The 20385-nt window shown below is 44.7% G+C and overlaps 1 protein-coding gene across 18 annotated transcripts in view; it reads right to left on the bottom strand.

The window, feature by feature from the left end:
* SORBS2 (sorbin and SH3 domain containing 2) overlaps nucleotides 1-20385 on the bottom strand; it is a 200995-nt gene that overhangs the window by 144767 nt on the left and 35843 nt on the right. For 2 of the 18 annotated variants that reach the window (XM_049866910.1, XM_049866924.1), the window contains one exon: nucleotides 4934-4989. The exons of 6 other annotated variants lie outside the window; for them this stretch is intronic. The gene's annotated coding sequence lies outside the window, so the exon portion shown is untranslated. Of the gene's footprint in view, nucleotides 1-4933; nucleotides 4990-20385 lie in introns of those variants that run through there. 10 more of the 18 variants (XM_049866904.1, XM_049866906.1, XM_049866907.1 and 7 more) reach the window with 6 other exon arrangements.

Here is a 20385-nt window from a genome sequence, read left to right as displayed (position 1 = left end):
GAAGCTCCTGGGTGGTGGGATGGAGAGAACTCATTGGAGAATGGGTGCCTTCAACCCCGGATTCTGCCATTTTTCACCTGGCAAATCCTTCCACCTGCCCTTGGGGCTGATAAGTCCTCTTGGCTTGTATTCATGGATGAAGGATCACGAACTTCAAAATACCGAAAACATATTTACAGTATCCTGTCTTTACCACTCTACCTAACTCTGGTGATCGTGGGAAATCTTGTGCTCTTGGTGACTGTGCCTTTCACCACCTGTAAACACTGGTGTTTCTTCCAGAATGGTTGGTTTTCTCATGGACTTTCTGCCCATCTTTTTCTGAGCCAGCTGAGGAAATCCCCGCTTGTTCAGACAGCACGTCCCTCTCAGAGCTTATCCATTTTACGAATAAGAGCAGAACGGATGGTTACTGCCTTCTCTGCCTGCCTCCACCTTACGTCAAGCTGATCTGGGGACAACATTCCTCATTAACCATCAGCTGATGACCGCTGTCCTATGGGCATGTGGATCACAGAGACTCAGGGTCAATTAGTTCTAGAAAATCAACCCATCTAACATCTGCACAGATACTAGTTTTCAGCCTGTGAAACACAGGAAATGATGCACTTCTCAGCTCCTTGGGAGCCTGGATCGCGAGGTGGTTAAGAGATGTGGTAAGCTACAGCTGCTAACCTAGAGGTCAGCAGCTCGAATCCACCAGCCACTCCTTGGAAGCCCTATGGGTCCTGTCCTCTAGGGTCACTATGAGTTGGAATCGACCTGATGGCACTGGTTTTTTTTTTCAGTTTCTTGGGTGGATATTTTATTACTTTTTTCTTTTTACTTCATCTAATGACCCACATTCCAGATGGTTCCACCCAATTTTGGAATTATCATGATACACCTTGTAGGCAAAAAAAAAAAAAAAAAAACCCCAAAACATATCCTGTACAGTATTAGTTACATAATTTTTTTTTTTTTCACAGAACTGGGAAAAATCCAATAGTCAGTGCTGAAAAATGTCAGTTTCCTTTAACATCAAACCCAAAAAACCAAACCCACTGCCATCGAGTAGATTCCAGCTCACAGCAAGGCCACGTGTTGCAGGGCAGAATGGCTCCATGGGGATTTTTTTGGCTGTGATCTTTATGGAGGCAGGTCTCCAGGCCTTTCTTCCACGGAGCCCCTGGATGGGTTGGAACCTCCAACCTTTGGGTCAGTAGCTGAGAGCAAACCCTTTACGCCTTACGCCACACTGGGACCTCCTTTTAACATTAGGAGATATAACATTTTAGTGTGCAATTGCATTGGGGTGTGTTGAAATTTCCTTATTTACTGCAGTAACTCCCTATAAGTTTTCCTGAAAATAATTTACTTATTTGCTGAAAAAATGGCCTGTGAGGCTAGCGAATTTACCACCAGGGTTTCCTGCAAATCAATATACCAAAAACGGAATCGACTTGATGGCACTGGGTTTGGTTTTGGTTTTTGGTATATTGATTTGCAGGAAACCCTGGTGGTGTAGTGGTTAAGAGCTATGGCTGCTAACCAACAGGTCTGCAGTTCAAATCCTCCAGGCGCTCCTTGGAAACTCTACGGGGCAGTTCTACTCTGTCCTATAGGGTTGCTATGAGTCGGAATCGACTCAACAGCAGTGGGTTTTAGTGGGTATTGATTTGCATATTGACTTTCATTTCAGTGTTTCTAGAATATTTTTCCATAACATTACATATTCTTTGAAAATGTAAATTCGCTAGCCTCACAGGCCATTTTTTCAGTAAATAAGTAAATTCCGATCCCTATAGGACAGAGTAGAACGGCCCCCGTAGAGTTTCCAAGGAGCGCCTGGGGGATTGAACTGCCCACCCTTTGGCTAGGGGCTGTAGCTTAACCACTACACCAGCAAATCAATATAAAAAAAATATAGACAGTGCAAATTCAATTTTGTCTTTTTATAAAGTAAACATGAATTTAAAAGAATAAATGAGAGAAACCTCCCTAAATGTTCATCTTATCATCTGGGGGATAGGCTGAATAATTTTTTAAAAATTCTTTTCTTCATTGTAGTCTATATTATCAAAGCATTTTTCTTTGGTGCAGCTTGGTGGGGTAGAGCACTGGCCTGGGAGCCTGGGGCCTCCACTGTCCTGGATCTGTTCCCCACCCTCCCAGTGCCACTGAAGCCCCTCAGAAAACATCAGCCCCTTTTTTTCTTTTGTGAAATCTGCCTTCTCTTATTCCCAGGGCACTGTTAGGACAATTGAGACAACTTTTAGCACTTAGGAATCTTTAGAGCAAAGGGGCAGAGCATGCATTCAATGAACTGTGATAGAAAGCTCGTGACTCATCGTTTCCGTGGCTGACAAGGCGTCCTTGAGCGAGTCAGTCTCCGTTAGCTCTTCCCAGAAAGGGCCGGCAGAGCTTCCTCCTGGAACTGCCGCAGCCTCTGGGAGGAGGCCCAGGGTGCAGTGGTGAAGTTTGTATCAGGCGCATCAGAGCCAGAATACCTGGATGGTGCAGCCCAGGGCCCTGCCCCTGCGGTCACAAGCTCAGACCCTTGGGAGGGGGCGCTGGGCACCTAGCCTGCCATCTGACAACAGGTGAGCAAGTACCAGCCCTCATGAAGCCTGGAGTAGGCATGTCCTGGCCTAGCTGTGTGTCTGTGTTCTATCCAAACCCCATTGTTACTGACACAATGATAAAGTTATATCTTAAAAAAAATCAGTATCCCTTGAGTATTTTTCACAAGGAGACCTCCAAACAGGGTGGTTTTCTTCTGCTAGAGAACAAATGGCTCTTGCCACTCCTTTTTCTATAGGTTTTCCTCAAGGTCAAGCACCCACGCCCTTTTAATGGCTTTTGTTTTTTTAAGCTCAGCCCTGGTGGTTAACTTAAATCCTTTCCTTGGTGAATGATACACAGAGCTTAGCTCAATACACAGTTTCCTCTTGACAGATTCAAATACAGACACTGATAATACTGCCCACCTAGGATGTAAGGTGGGCAGGGTTCCCTGGTAGCCCAGTGGTTATGAGCTATGGCTGCTAACCAAAAGGCCGGCAGTGTGAATCCACCAGGCGCTCCCTGGAAACCTTATGGGGCAGTTCTGCTCTGTCCTGTAGGGTTGCTATGAGTCGGAATTGACTCAACGGCAAAGGGTTTGGTTTTTTGGTTTGGGACTTGAAGAGCTGGATCCTAGAACATTCCTCCAAACGGAAAACAACTCAGATACTTAATGCAAATGAGGAATTTCAACTAACGTTGAGATGTAGCATAATGCAAATAACCCCCTCACAAATCACCCTCTTGTATCTACTTATCAAAATATTTATAAAATGTCTTTGCACTGTCATACCGAACTAAGCCTTTTGGTATTTATTTTTTCCGTAGGATTCTTTTCGTCCTTATACAAAGTCTGATGCAATGACTAAGCACTGGCTTTTAGAAAGTAGACTGTCCCTTTTTTTGTTCTCACTAGGTATCCACTGGAAACCCTGGTGGTGCAGTGGTTAAGCGCTACATCTGCTAACCAAAGGGGTCGGCAGTTTGAATCCGCCAGGCGCTCCTTGGAAACTCTATGGGGCAATTCTACTCTGTCCTATAGGGTCCGTATGAGTTGGAATTGACTTGACAGCACTGGGTTTGGGGTTAGGTATCCATTCAAATCAATGTGCGGATGGAGGACTGAGAGTACCGCACAGCTGGTGGTGAATGACACCAAAGAAGAATTTAATAACAGGCCACAATGAAGAAAACAAAAAAACAATTTAGCCCTATGGCAGATAATGAATTTTATCAATTCTGACCTCTTTTCTTGAAAAATATGTACATTTAAAACCTGATTTACAACTGAGGAAGTCAAAATTGTCTTTTTAAAAGTAATGTATTGGTAGAAAATGAAGTTCAGTGGAGACTGATGCTCATATAAATTGTTTGCATGGTAATATCAAAGAGAAAAATAAATAACAGACATCTCACTTTGATTTTAATGTTTTTCTTTTTACCCACAAAAACTAAATTTTCAGCTGCCAGCCCAGAGACCACCTAGTAACCTGGTATCAGTAGGTCTCAGTAAAGGGGGAGGAAGGGCAGCGTTTGATCTATCAGGTAAAGATTAGCCAGTAGGAGACCTTCCCTTCTTCTCCCTCCTCTTCTCTTTATCAGCTCACTGTAACGAGCCTACTTTGAAACATTGGTTTTTCTTTTTGGAGGGGTGTAGAGAGCTGGTAGCAGGGCTGGGCGTGGTGACGTGAGCATTTCCTGTCCCTTCGTGAAGCCGCAATGAGCAAGAGGCATCAGCCCTAACAGGTAGAGGCTCGTGGGAAATGGCTGTTACTGAGGAGTACCAAAAAGAAGGCTTCTCAGGGAAAGGGTGTAAGGTTAGTTTCCTTACAATGCTCCCGATGACCCCAGGATAAATATTTCACTGAAATAAGCCCTCTCCCCAATCACATGGTTAAGAGCTAACCAAAAGGCCGGCAGTTTGAATCCATCAGGCCGCTCCTTGGAAGCCATACGGGGCAGTTCTACTCTACTCTGTCCTATAGGGTCGCTATAAGTCGGAATCGACTCGATGGCAAGGAGTTTGTTGTTGTTGTTGTTTTAACACTGTCCTATAGGGTTGCTATGAGTTGGAATAGACTTGATGGCAGTGGGTTTTTTTTTTTTTTTTTTGCTTTCCTGGTTCCCGTTGGCTTCCTATAACTCCTTCAAATGTATCAGCTTAAACTGAGTGCTTCTGTGCAGAGTCTCGAGCCACAGACTCTGCTGGAAACTTAAGAGAAGAACATGTCAAGGCGAGGTCAGAGGACCCTCACATTGTTTGGTGCCCACCATTTTATTTTCTTAACTTGACTGAGAAATCTTTCTGATATAACGCAGACATAGATTTCCTCCTGGCCTTGTCAGCCCCAGGCCCAGACAGACACAGTTCCCCAGGAGTACAGCATACCTGCTGAAGAAATGCACCCAGATCAGAACGGTATAGGAGTCTGTCCTATTCTGGCTCTAGAAAAGAAATATTATAATAAGTAGGTGGGCGGGATCTGCCCTGAGTCACAAAACAGCCAAAATAGCATCGAGACCAAACGGAGGAAGACATAACTATATCACTGTATACCTTTTTCTTTACAAACTTTGGTACCTATTTTTCAGAAAAAAAAAATCCTGAAAAGGAAACTCTGCAAAATCCCTGTCATTATTTTTAGTTTGTTACGTACCACAATCGGTCGCCATTTAGTAGTTACGTTGTTGATGTGTGCCATCCTGTCTATTCTGATTCATGGTGGCCCTAATGCCGGAGTAGAACTGCCTCATAAAGATTAGAGCCTGGGAAGCCCGGTGGGCAGTTCTGCTCTGTCACAGGGGTTGCTGAGTCAAAATCAGCTCGACGGCACACAATAACAACACAACAACATTTATGGGAGCAGATCACCAGGTCTGTCTCCTGTGGAGCCACTGGGGGGTTCGAACCTCCAACATTTTGGTTAGCTTAACCATTGTGCCACCAGGGTTCCTTAGTAATGTCTGGAAGAGGGTAAATCTAGGCTGGGTCACCCAGGTTGGTCTCAGGTGGGCATGAAGCAGGCAGGACGGCTTTGATAGCCCCTGATTCGTTTTGTTGATTCATTTTCTCTTTCTTTGCCCCTTATCTAATACAATGTTTTTCTAACAAAGCTTCATGTGTGACCACTGACCAGCATTTTAATTAAATAGAAACATGGAGTAGAGCAAAAAGCATAGTTTAATATTCTCTGTGACCGCCATTCCCATTCCCGCTCTGCTTTTCTGGTCCTTTCCATATCTGTGTGGTGTGGGATTGGAGAGGAGGGGAGTATAAAAGGCAAGAGGGACGCACCTCCCATTTCCTGCCTTATAAGGTCAGTTCTCCCCAGGTGGCCTCGGCCCCACCCCCACCAATTGTTCTGGTGCCTTCTCTCCCCCAAAGCCAGTTCTTTGTGCAACGTGGCCGGACTCATGTCCCTCTTGTCAAACAATCACTTGACCAACCAAAAAACCAAACCTGATGCTGTCGAGTCAATTTCAACTCAGAGTGACCCTGTGAGACAGAGCTGAACTGCCCCACAGGGTTTCCAAGGTGGATTCGAACTACTGACCTTTTGGTTAGCAGACACGGCTCTTAACCACTGTACCACCAGGGCTCTAGTCCTTATATCAGCTCTTGATAATCTTTTCTTTCTCTGCAATTCACATTTCCATTGACAAGACTCTTTGCTAATTGAAGAGCACCTTTCGGAGACCTCTCACTGCTGCTTGTAGGGTGCAGCAGTGTATCTGGCCATTTATGGCTTTAAAATGTGCCAGCAGGAGAAGCTGAACACATGTTCCCCTCAGGTGAACTATGAGGCACCTAAGGCAAGTCATTTGTATTTTCTAAACCCAGGACTGACTCCAGGGATAGGAATTTCAGATCAGGAAGGAAGTGAGGGGCATGGGTGGGGACACGTCAGGGGTCCTCACACCCCTTCAGGAGACGCTGCCTAATCAAGGCCTTGGGAAGGAGGGCCCAGGCTTTATGTGAGACACAGTGCCTGTTCCTGGAGATAAGCCTCAAGCCTCCAACAGCAATAAACACCCCATTGTGACATCCCAGGAGATTTGCTTCAAAGAAATCACAGTGAGCTATTTTTTCCCTCCTGGGCAGAATACAATTTTTTCAGATATCTGCAAATCTGGGGAGAAAGCTTCCACTCCTAAATGGAACGATTCTGATGACAAGGGGAAAAGAGGCAAATTGCACACACACCCCAGACAGACCCCTTCCCAAGCCTCTGCCAGTCCTCACTCTGCACACCCACAGCAGACAGACCCCTCCCCAAGGCCCTGCTAGTCTTCACTCTGCACACACACCCCAGACAGACCCCTCCCCAAGGCCCTGCTAGTCTTCACTCTGCATACCCACACCAGGCAGACCCCTCCCCAAGGCCCTGCTAGTCTTCACTCTGCATACCCACGCCAGGCAGACCCCTCCCCAAGCCCCTGCTAGTCTTCACTCTGTATACCCACACCAGACAGACCCCTCCCCAAGGCCCTGCTAGTCTTCACTCTGCACACACACCCCAGACAGACCCCTCCCCAAGCCTCTGCCAATCTTCACTCTGCACACACACACCAGGCAGACCCCTCCCCAAGCCCCTGCCAATCTTCACTCTGCACACACACACCAGGCAGACCCCTCCCCAAGCCCCTGCCAATCTTCACTCTGCACACACACACCAGGCAGACCCCTCCCCAAGCCCCTGCCAATCTTCACTCTGCACACACACACCAGGCAGACCCCTCCCCAAGCCATTTCTAGTCTTCATTCTGTACTCACACACCAGGCAGACCTCCCCCCAAGCCCCTCCATGTCTTCATTCTACACACCCACACCAGGCAGACCCCTTCCCTAAGACCCTCCTAGTCCTCATTCTGATTGAACTACCTGGTTATGAATAATATCAGACGATTATCTCACAGAAAAAAATGTATTCTGCTTCTATGCTAAAATTTAGTTAAACTATCATCCCTGGATTATATCATTAAAATATTTGACTCTGTGTGTGTGTTTGTCCCTTAGTCTATGATGGACCAAAATAACTGTTTTACCTACTCACTCAAACTCAAACGAAACCAACAGCTATCCAGTGGATTCCGACTCATAGAGACCCTACAGGACAGAGTAGAACGGCCCGATATGGTTTCCAAGGCTGTAAATCTTTATGGAAACAGACTGCCACCTCTCTCTCCCGAGGAGTGCTGGTGGGTTCAGATAACTAAAACTCTGTGTGTGTACCTCAATGGAGTTCAGCTTACTTGACAGTCTTAATGAACAAATATCCACGGAAAAGTTTAAAATATGATTTTTTATACAATCTCAATGTTCCTGAGTTCCCAGCAATACAATTATAGTATTTACTGAAGTCAATACTTGCATGCTTACTACATGGCAGGCTCTTTCTAAAACCCATACATGTCCTAACTCAGGTCATCTTCCCAATAGCACACAGGTGGGTCCTGTTATTTCTCCCCATTTTACAGGTGTGAAAACAGCATGGACAGGTGCAAAGTCACACAGGTCCAAGGGTAGGACCGCGTCCCACACACAGGCAACCTGGCTTAGCATCCATGTGTGGGTGCGCTCTGCTGTGGTGGCATTGGAAGTGACCTGCTGTAAAAGGCCCAAATAGCTTGCCTCATCATCATTTATTGAGTGCTCGGGCACTGTGTCAATGAGAAAGCAATCTCAACAAACTTCGTAGTTTTGTCATCCTGAAAAATGACTAGCCTTCATGTGGTTATTGTAGCTCAACTGTGAGCTTGTACTGAATTTAAATAAAAAATACACTCTACACCAAAGGCAATCAGGATTAAAACAAGTAGCAAATCCATTGTTTCATTTAAGAGTCTTCCTTGGTCTGTGAGTGATCATGACTGAATGGGTGTTCTGGAGGCACTGAGGACCTGGAGACAGTGGGAGGGGAGGGTAAGTTTTACGGTTGAAGCCATTGATGTTTAACGATCAAGACGTTGGCTCCTGTTTTTATGCTAACGGTTGGATGGAGCCAATGCTTGATGAGGCACTGTGCCAGGCAGGTGCTACGGTGACATCCAGCCCAGGTAGCCTTGTTCTATATCGTCAGGTCACTTCTGTTTTTATGTTAACGGTCGGACAAAACGCTTTTCCCAGATGGAGTCAAGGCTTGATCACTGTGCAAGGCAGGTGCTATGGTGACACCCAGCCCAGGTGGCCTTCTTCTGCACCCAGTTAGGTCAGTTCTCCAGTTGTTTCTCTCCTGCCACACCATCCAGGAGCCTTCTTCAGCCCAGGGCCACACTGATATGCCCCTCCTCCAACCCCCCCAGGGCACTCTTAGGCCAAACTCAGGGCTCCCTCATTCCTGCCCACTAAACCAAAAAGCCAAACCTGTTGCCCTCAAGTTGGTTCGGACTCATAGTGACCCTATAGGACAGAGTAGAACTGCCCTATAGGGTTTCCAAGGAGCAGTTGGCAGATTTGAGCTACTGGCCTTTTGGTTAGCAGCTGAGCTTTTAAACACTGCACCACCAGGGCTCTGTGTCTGCTCCCAGCTGAGAAAAAAAGAGTTGTAATCCATACAACGGCTCACCCTTGGTAGTGACTTGCAAAATGAAGACCTGATAGTCCATACTTAGGTGACTCTGAAGGATCCCCAACAGGAAAGCCTGGCCCATTTTACCAAATGCTGCCATACTTCCTGGCATGATTTCTCCCTTTACCTCCAGTCCTAACATTTGTTCTGAAAATTAGTGTGTTGAGTAAAAAAAAAGTAAAAAACTTTTGAGTAAAGCATAATATAAATAAATGCCTGCGTTCTGGTTGCTCTCAGCAACATTTATTAATCTGAGCCTCTAACTTCCTTTGCTGAAGAAAAGTAACCAAGGTAAGAACTGGCAACATTCGTTGAAAGGGAGATTGTCCATAGTTTCTTCCTTTTCAGCAATTATTTAAATGCTTTAGAAACACTATTTCTTTCATTGTTTTTCAGGGCGAGATAGAAGGAGGAGTTGATTTTCCAATGATGGCTTTGACTTGACGTTTATCCTTAGAATTCCCACAACTTTTGAGTTTCAGTTTGGAGCTTCTCGAGGCCTGGTGCAGAGCAGCAACAGGACCCCGTGCCAAGGCTGATATCTGCTCAGGACAGGAGGGAGCAGAGATGAGTGAGGACAGTGGGGATTCCAGGAGGTGGCCGCTTCCTCTTTCTCCAGTCGGTGTCAAGAACTGGTCTGCTCCTTGTTTTAACCTTTAAGCTGCCCTAAAACGGCTGCGCTGTTTAAGGAAACCCTTGCTGACAATACCATTGCAGTTCAAGAGAAATGAGATAATAATAATAATAAAGTTGTCAGCAGGGAGAGGAAGGGAATTTTACCATAAAGCCTGAAAACACTGTCATCTCCAACACTAGATGGTCTGTAAGACACAGGATGGGTGGGAGGTCCTTACGCTGAAGCAGAGGTGGGACGCGCAGGTGAGAAGTTTAGGTACATATAGTGTCATTCCAACACAGGGGAAGGTGCCAAACAAACAAGCAAAACAAAACAAAAAAGAAGCCTATTGCTTTTGAGTTGGTTCCGACTCATAGCGCCCCGATAGGACAGAGTAGAACTGCCCCACAGGATTTCCAAGGAACGGCTGCCGGATTTGAACTGCCAACTTTTTGGTTAACAGCCAAGCTCTTAACCACTGTGCCACAAGGGAAGATAACCTGAAAACCCACTGCTATTGAGTATATTTCGACTCACAGTGACCCTATAGGACAGAGTAGAACTGCCCCATAGAGTTTCCAAGGAACGCCTAGTGGATTCGAACTGCTGACCTTTTAGTTAGCAGCCATAGCTCTTAACCACTGTGTCACCAGGGTTTCCCAAGGGAAGACAGGGCGCCTTGAAAAGGGAGGGCTTACATTTTATGCACCTGGGAAAAATGTAAAGGATTTTCCTATAGACAACGCAGAGTCTCCACAAAACCAGGTCCTGTCCACTTCCCAAACACCTGGACCTCAGGCTGAGGTAAAATGGGGGGGGGAAAAAAAAAGAACAATGTAGTTTCCTTTCCGTAAACAAAATTCTCCACTTTCCATTTAGCCTACAGAAACACTTTGTTGACTCCAAACATAAGATAAAAGCAGCACAATGGTTTACTAGTTCAGAAGAGCTAGTTTTACTAGTTTCTTAACAATTCAATGAAACTCTTTTATGACTATAACAGACTATGGGATAAAAACTATCAAGAGAAAGATGTTACAGTGTTAAATATAGTAACAGAACATTTTTGTGATTTCCCTGTTTTGTTCTTCAACTTCTGAGTTAAGGAGCAGCCTGTTTACGAGTAGTTCTAACAGACGCAAATAACTTTGCTGACCCTGGGAGAACTCATGATCCACATTTAAGGCAATTTTAGTGTAAATGATTGTGCTGTTAGCCTCCAAGGGTCATTTTTTTTTTTCTGAGAAATTGGCTGCTTTCAGTTCTTTCTTAGAATGCCATGTGTTTCATCTTCATGCAGAGCCCATGACAGGCTAGGCATTCCAACAGGAGTTTCGTTGATTGAACTGATCCCTGTCAGGAGAGGCGAAGTGATGGGATTCTTTAAGCCGGTTCTAGGTGAGGGTTTTCCCTTCTTCCATCACAGAGAAGCAAAACATGCTGTGTGGTTTTGCAACTGGGCAAGTTTAGAAACATTTTTAAGTTTTCTGCTTTGCCAAGTGTTTCATAAAAAACTATTTTCTTTCTATTTCTTGCCAAAAAAATGTCATCCCCTAAATATTTTTTTTCCATATCTGGCCACATGTCCAGGATTTTTTCTTCTCTAAGAATAAATAATTCCTGAGGGGTGGAGGTTATAAAAATGTCACTTCTTAATATAGAAAAAGCACCTGAAACATTCCAACAGTTGGTATAGGGAAGGGTCCTCACTTAATACGATTTTTTTAACTTGATTTTGATTAAATATTGGTCTTTAATTCTTTTTCCGACTCTCTATGAAAAGTGCAGGCTTGTTTTGTAACGTGCAATTCTGCTTTTCTTCTCCTTCCCCCTCCAAAATCATATCTCAGAAACGATACCAATGTACGGAAACCCTGTGGGTTCTATTCGCTACCTGCATATTTAGCTGTGTTAGTAGGGGTTCAGCTGTCAGGGTTTCAAGAACTGTAGCATTTAAAAAAGTGCGATCTTGCAAATTAGCTGTCAAGTTTAATAGAAAAAGAATAATCCAGTTGAGGGCTGACGGGTTTCCATTCCTGGTGTCCTACTGATCTCCTGCTAGGTAAGGCTCAGGCATGTAAGAATGCTGAAAATTAGCAATTTGTATGCTGGTTTGGTATTTTCTTTTTTATCAGCTAAAAATGGTCACTATATTTACAAAGTCAAAATGTTGAATACAGAGTCTCAGAATCAGGGATACAGGACAAAACAAAAACATGTTTGAAAAAGCAGTAATAGCTGTATGCTTAAAATGCATAAATAGTCACAGGGAAGTAAAAACCAGTAAGGACCTGGCGAAATACACTACAGATTTAAATCTTAACATTTGCAACTTAAAATATGGTCATTTGTTAAGACATTTAATAAATTATTATAAGTAATTCTACTATGAGCAAAAAGTATTCCAAGTTGATACATAGTGTTATAGCCAGTGAGCGTGTTAACTCTTAAAGTGTCTGGATCGTGTGGAGGGATAATTCCAGGGGGCTTATGGTCCTTCATAAATGGTTTCCTCTAAACCTCCTAGCTTGCAAATCTTTATCACTCTTTTTAAAATCTAAAAATTCAAGTTTATTATACTCGGAGAACACATAGCAATGAGGACATGCAAAGATTTCAGAGAAAGCACATGAAAATAAGATTCTGAAGGGCCTCAGAGTTGCTTCAGAATAAAACAGCATCCTCTAAGATAAGTGATATGTTGAAAACCTGGAGGACGCAGCAAACTATTGTGCTGGTCAGCGCCTTGTTGTTGGCCTGTCACCAACTGTACCAAATAACATTTCTACCTCTGTCCAATCTTATTACGTGGCCCTTTCCCGCACGCATGGGGCATCGATCACCTGTATTTTGAAAATAGCAAGCATCTCAAAACACTTACATTTTGTTGAACTTGGTCTCCCATGGTAAATGATAAAAGCTAGGAACAGCAAATCAGCACCGTGATGCACCCAAGCCAGAAATAATACCCGTCATTTGCTGCAATTGGTCTAGTATCAGTGCTATAAAAAATAGATGATGGAAAACTGGAGACTCAACAGAAATACAAGTCTGCTGTGTGTGCCTTCTACGGGGAACAGCAGAGAGAAGAGGTGGTCTTGTCTACTCAGCAAACTCGGGCTTTGCCTACGCTGACAAGCCGACACACGTGTGCAGGGAAGACAGGCCAACAGCATTTTGTGTTGCGGGCGCAGACAATGCCTGATCCATTTACATACATGGCAGCAAGCTAAACATATGCAGTCTTTTGAAAGTTCAACTGGCACAGGGGCTTGACCCTATGGAACATCACTGTGGGGTGGGCAAGGCCAAGTTGTTTTTGGTGCCTAGGTTTTCCTCTTGACTTTGACCAAAATAATTAAATGCAGAAATGATCTGTGGCTTTGGCATAAAGAAAGCCGGACAACAGTGCAATAAATGCTTGAAGGTTGCCCAGCCTGCGGCTTAGTGATGCTGGGAAGCCAAAATGCAAAACGAGCACCTCAGACCAGCCCTAAGGCAGGGACTGACCCTTTGGCGTGGACTCAAAGCGCAAAAATGTATAAAGTCTAAGTAAACATTGCAAAATCAGGACTTATGGTCTGTGTCTTTCCTAAATATGGCAACATCCATGAACAAGGGGCAGATTAACCAGTGAGCACAGTACACGCTGGCTTACAGTAAGCCAGGTACACTAGGGCTTAATTGTGCTTACTTGCTAATCTATAGCACACAGGTGAAATTGTGCACTAACACCTGCTGCCATCGAGTCGATCCCGACTCACAGCAACCCTACAGGACAGAGGAGAACTGCCCCGTAGGGTTTCCAAAGAGCAGTTAGTGAATTTGAACTGCCGACCTTTTGGTTAGCAGCCAACCTCTTAACCACTGCGCCACCAGGGCTCCCCAAATTCATGTGGTTGTAAAATTTCATGAAAAATGCTTCTTGTTTCTCCAGTCCTACAACAGCTTTAGAATACAGTGTCAGCCTGAGACCCACCTCTTTTTTTACCTTTTATTATAAACCCTTGCTTTTTTGGGCCCTGTTTGAACACTGTACTAGAAGCTATACGAAAGTGAACGAAAAATACATTTTCACTATCAGTGTTACATCTGGTCTCTTTAACTGGACTGACCCAGCCCTACATCACACAGCAGCCAACTTACAAGAGCAACTTCAGTGCTTGGCCTCTGAGTAATTCAGACCCTTATGACTTCCCTGGCCCATCCCTGCACCCTGCCCTCCACTTTATCTTGGCCTGTTTTGGTTTTGTTTTGTCCCCTACATTTCAGAACCTTTTGTGGTTGAGACAGCCTCTGTTCCCTCCAAGGTTGGAGGCCCTTCCCAATTCTCGATTTGCCAATCTCTGAAATTGGCACCTCAGCTTGCCTGCATTGCTTCTCATTTAACTTGCCCCACTGGCTTTTTCCTTCACTTACTTATTCTTGGTGAAGATAATAGTTTCTAGTTCTTGGGGCCAGCCCTGGCCCCAAGAGTTTAGGTGTGGAGTTAAAACAACCCTTGTGAATCTCATTATTCTAGCCACCCAACTGGCACCTCAATTCCTAAAGCAAGCAGTTACTAAAAACAAAAACCAGAGCAAAAAAAAAAAAAAAAGTGACCTGAGCAAAGGTGATACAACACCCATCAGAAGCACAGACTGTGGAGAGAGCCTAGCTGCGTTTGAGTCTTGCTCCCACTGTTGATTGACCACTTGACCTTGTACATCTGTAAATGGGAATAATCATAGTATCTACTTACAGGTTGTTCTTTCACTCACTCATTCATTTGTTCTTCAGCAAATATTTACTGAGCACCTACTAAGTGCCAGGCAATAGGGAGACAGAAGTGTCCAGAACTGAGAAAAGTTTGTACCCCCATGGAGCTTGCACTCCAGTGCAGATGACTGCAAGGATTCAGTGAGATAATTCATCTAAACCACACACACCGTAGTGCCTTTGACATAGGAAATACTCAAGTTGTTAGCTATAATCATTAAAAAACAAAACAAACAAACAAAAAAAACCGTTAGAAGAGGTTTTAACCTGATGAGATTAAAAAAAAAAATCATAAATATAGATCTGACAAGAGAAAATATAGGGAAGCCAGAAAAAAGGAAGAGTTGATAAAATGATTTGATCTGATGATGAGGGGGTCCTGGGTGTTTCCTAAGTGTTGGCCTGCGCTCTCTGAAGTGGCATCACACAGCTGGGAGCAGGTATTTATAAGGCTCACTGACATGTGCACACTCTGACTCCACGTCACAGCTGTGTAGCCTTCTGCGAGTGTCAGCACCACGATAACACCGACGTCCCACACCGAGCACGATGACCTGCAGCTCGAGCCCCTGGGGCACAGTCGGTACCAGCTCCAGTTTCCTGAAGAGGCATCTTATTTACACCCATCTACCCGTCTACGAAAGAAAGAAACCTGATCTGAACCTTAGATCTCAAGATCAGAAAATGGGTAAGAATGAGGCTTTGCAGTGTTATATTTTTAATTGATCCACTATCATTTTTAAGTTGCCATATTTTTACAACTTATTCCATTTAGTATTTTGTATAGATCCAACTGAACTATTAAAAAGCAAAGGTGTAACTTGGATGAGTATGGTGTGCCTGACCCAAGCCGTGGTCTTTTCAGTTGCCTCCTATGTATGCGGAAGCCGGACAATGAAAAAGGAAGAATTGATGCGTTTGAACTGTGGTATTAGTACCAACTATGCCGTGGGCTGCCAGAAGAACAAGCAAATCTGTCTTAGAAGAAATACAACCAGAATGCTCTTTTAGAAGTGAGGATGGCGAGACCTTAACTTGCTTACTTTGGACGTGTCATCAGGAAAGACCAATTGCTAGACAAGACCATCATGGTTGGTAAAGTACGGGGTCAATGCAAACGAGGGAAACTCGGTGAGATGGATTGACACAGTAGTCACAACAGTGGGCTTAGACATGGCAATAATCGCGAAGATGACACAGGGCCGGGCAACGTTCATTCTGTTACACAGCTGTGCAGCCTTCTGCATGTGTAGGTGCCATGAGTCGCAGTCAACTTGACGACAACTGACGGCAGCAAGGAATGAGGCAGGCTAGTCATGTAAGGAGAGGCTTAGAGGAAATTTGCTGTTGATAATTCATTTGACCTTATTAAATTTTGGGACCATGTTTTCAAAGTTTGATTCTTGATTTTGCAAAGACTGCCCAACTTGCTTCCTGACTGCTCCCTAGGATAACCAAAACCAGGACAAACAATCCCTCAGCACGGGCAGCCTCAAGCCAGGCTCTAAGTCTTACAGGCATTTGTTGCACGTTGTCCTTTGTTCTTGAGGAGGAAGGCAAAGAGCTAAAAAGTGTTATATGCAATGATTTATTTCCTCTTTTCAGGCCACTACACACACCCTGTAGAGTTTATAACTCTGCTTTTCAGCTTCATAATCCTCTCAACTCCTTTGCGTTCCCTCCCCCACTGCCACAAAGTTGTTCCATGTTAGAGAGGGTTCAGCTATCAGATGGGTGTTGGGCAAGGCAAACTTTAAGATTCCATATATGTCTTGTTTTTGTTCTCTTTTTTCTGTTTTTCCTCCTCTTCAACCTTCTCCTTCTTTTTTTTTTTTTTTTAGCTATTTTGCCTGCCACCTTTGCTTTGTAAAGGTTGGTGTGGTGGATACTGTTCTAATTATACAGTTAAACCATGATCACGTGAGGGCTGATGGTTTCAAAACAATACACCCCATTGTATAAGTTACTGAACTTTTGTGGAACTTGGAACCCTATTAGTTCCATGCTGCTATTTCTAGGGTCCTCAAGAATACTTCGTGGGTTTTGAATCCAGTTTTCTCTTTCACTCAATCAGGGGATTGCTCTAGTAACAGCTATCAGGAAAGAAATAGTCATTTGACTACTTTAGGCAATGCGTCATTAAAGAAAACCCATAGGTTTGATTTTCTTTCTTTCTTTTTTTTATAGGTTTGATTGGGTGTCATAGGTGAATATTAGTAAATTATCATGGTTAGGATCATCAGTTTTCTTTAGCCCAAACTGAGCAATGCAGTGATGTTACCTCGTAAGCTATGCAAACTAACCATGGCACTAATGAGTCCATCACAGTGGGGAGAAGTTGCCACATATTCCGAAATGTTTGGAGGACCGGTGCATGGATCACTCAAAGACCGAACTACATCATAACCTAGGAGTCTAATGGGAGGAACGGCTACTGTGTATCGGAGATCAGGCTGTTGGTGGTTCAAACCCGCCCAAAGGTATCTTGGAAGACAGTTCTGGCTATCTGCTTCAGGAAGGTCACAGCCTTGAAAGCACTATGGACAGTTCCTCTCTGCACACATGGGGTTGCCATGAGTTAGAGTCAAATTGTAAGCAACCAAGAACAACGTCACTAAGACTACACTGAAACTATGAAAAGAGATCTTCCCATAAACCTCAGGCAGTGCCCTCTGGGAAAGGAATACTCAATTAAAGGTGAGTGTTCCTTTGTCCTGGGGGCTCAGAAGAGAGAGACCTGTTAAAGTTACTTAAATCATTCTCTGGCCCAGCTACTGGCTGTCTTTTGTTAGGCAACTGAGGCTAAGGAGATTGTAAAGAAATGAAAAGGCGTGTGTAGCCTAGATCAGGGACAGAGAGCACAAGGCATTACTCTGTAATGCAGGTGGGTTGTTTTGAGGTAAGTAGTGCACTGGGAGCAGATATGGGGCGAGCCCTTCCCCATTTCAGCTGAGCAATTACTGAAGTGGGAGTCAGGAATGGAGGAAGGACGAGAAGCCAAGTAGAAGCCAAGTAGTGGGTGCAATCAGCGGGTTAAGGGGAGAGTCATCTGTATCCAGGAGTCACCTCTAGCGGCAGGAGCGACACCATCCTGATCCTGGCCAGTAGGAACACAAGTCAGACCACCCAGAAACATCTCTGAAAGAAGGAGGGATTAGGGACTACCCTAATTTTTGTTTTCATGCTGTTATGGATTGAATTGTGTCCCCAAAAAATGTGTGTCAACTTGGCTAGGTCACAATTGCCAGTACCATGTGGTTGTCCACCATTTTGTCATCTGATGTGATTTTCCTATGTTGTAAATCCTACCTCTGTGATGTTAATGAGGCAGGACTCGATTACAAGATTAGATTGTCTCTTGAGTCAATCTTTTTTGAGCTATAGAGGAGACAAGTGAGCAGAGAGACATGGGAAACTCGTACCACCAAGAATCAAGAGCCAGGAGAATAACATGTCCTTTGGACCTGGGGTCCTTGTGCTGAGAAGCTCCTCAACTAGGGAAGATTGATGACAAGGACCTTCCCCCAGAGCTGACACTGAGAGAAAGCTTTCTCTTGGAGCTAGCACCCCGAATTTGGACTTCTAGCCTCCTAGACTGTAAGAGAAAAAATTTCTCTTTGTTAAAGCCATCCACTTATGGTATTTCTGTTACAGCAGCACTAGATGACTAAGACACATGCCTTTTACACAGACACCTTGAAAAACACCTGGTTTACTTGTACCAAAAACCCAAAACCAAACCCACTGCCGTCAAGTCGATTCCGACTCATAGCGACCCTATAGGAGAGAGTAGAACTGCCCCATAGAGTTTCCAAGGAGCACCTGGTAGATTCGAACTGCTGGCCTTTTAGTTAGCAGCCGTAGCACTTAACCACTACGCCACCAGGGTTTCCTTACTTGTACAGAGAAGTTAATTAATCACCTTCCAGTTTACGCTCAGGTAGACAAGGAGGACCAGGGGAACTACCTCAAACCAGGCCCTCCTCGCGGTATCTCTGTACAAAGTAGCAGCATGCTGAGTCAATAATGTCAGTGTATTAGCAAATTTACTCATATTACAAGTTGTTGCCATCGAGCTGGTCCCCGACTGTGGAGACCCCATGTACAATGGGATCAGACAGGGTTTTCACTGGCTGAAATTTTGGAAGTGGATTTCCAGGCCTTTCTTCCTAGTCTGTCTTAATCTGGGACCTCAACTAAAACCTGTTTAGCATCATAAAAACATGTCAGCCTCCACCGACAAGCAGGTGGTGGCAGCGCTTGAGATGCATTGGACAGGAATCGAACCTGGGTCTCCTGCATGGAGGGCGAGAACTCTACCACTGAACCACTACTACCGCTTAAAAAATACAATAAGAAATCACAGTATAAGCCATATTTAGTAATATTTTTAGTTTAATATTTGGAAAGAATTTAAATTTAAGTAGTACTATGATATATATTTTTTTTATGATAGGTAAAAGTGAGGAGAACATCTCTCTTTTTGGATTTATGCAGCTGGTATATTTTATTTTTAAACTTTCACTTCTCCCTCCCCCCCACCCCAATTTGAAGACACCAAATCGAGCTGCCTGAAGCCTGGGTGTGATGAAAGCCCGTCCTGTTGATCTCCGTGGTTGTTATCTCCTGGCCACAACCTTCGCTGCCCATTGGCCTTACTGAAAAGCAGGGCCCACCCAGCTGTCACAAATACCCTCCCCCCTCATCAGCAAAACCTCGACTGCATTTTTCCACACCGTTGACTGTGGAGATGGCATCCGGGAGAATCAGAGAAGGAACGAAAAAGGACAGACTCACAGAGGGGAAAACAGCTGGGGTTTTCATCAGCGTTGCTTTAGGTAAGATTTACAGGAGAGAATTTTCTCTGAGCTTAAGTGGTTTGGAAGGGTATCTCAATGATTCCCCAGTGGCATAATTCAAACGCATTTATCTGTGTCTGAAAAAGGCTCCACTGACATCACCAACAGGCATGTTTTTAGAGTTGTTTTCAGACCCCAGCCTGAAAAGTGTGATGGATTTCTACGGATCCACACGGCCCCTTGTATCTGATGAGAGTTACTTAGGCACAAATGGAGGCTAAGGTCATGGGGGGACAAGTGAGGACAAACCAGGAGTTCATAGTGGGACTGACGCGTTATTAGGAGTGCCCAATAAAGTGTCCCTGTGCAGGGCTTAGGCCCTGTAAGAAAATTCCACTTTGTGGCCACCAACCAGGCCGTCCTTGAAATCAGCTGTGGGGTGTGGGCCTTGAGCTGTAAGCAAGAGGTGCAGCTTTATTTCAGCGCAGTCATTCAAATTTAGTCACAATGTTCGAATGGAACATTTGAAATATTTGAACAGAGCTTGTTTGTGGGCAGTGTGCCCAGGGAACCCCATAGGAGAGAAAGTATTCTCGTCCTCTCTCAGGGGCAGCCAGAATTTCCAGGACCCACTGACACCCACCACTACCCCAGGCAGGTGAGACCAACCCACAGGTGGTCAGGGCAAAGCTGTCCCCTCTCTACCTTCAGCATTCACTGCTCCAGGACAGAGTGATGGAAGAGTGACTGCTGCCTGCTGGACCATTCCTCCCAGCTCAGTCTAAGCTGTGGTAAGAGCTGGTAACAAAGCATGCCTTCTTGAGTTTTGGGGTGTCCCATTCTGAGGTACAGGGGCCACTCTCAGTGCCTCTGTGGAACTAGGAAATTAGCATTGAATCATACAACGCCTGGACCGGTGACCTTGTCCTCCTCAGTTAGGACTGCTCCCTAATGGCTTTGGACTTGGTTTACCTGAAGAGGGGCTGCTGGGAACGGCTGGACTTCATGCCAGGAACCTCATACATTCACATAAGCCACTAGGGTAGGTTTAGATTTCTAGGGAGGCACTTTGTAATCACGCTAGCTTTGATTTCTGCAA

Source organism: Elephas maximus, chromosome 22 (assembly GCF_024166365.1).
Source record: "Elephas maximus indicus isolate mEleMax1 chromosome 22, mEleMax1 primary haplotype, whole genome shotgun sequence".
NCBI classification, from domain to species: domain Eukaryota; kingdom Metazoa; phylum Chordata; class Mammalia; order Proboscidea; family Elephantidae; genus Elephas; species Elephas maximus.
The sequence above is the reverse complement of the archived record's forward strand: the minus strand, read 5'-3'. Positions and strand labels throughout refer to the sequence as shown.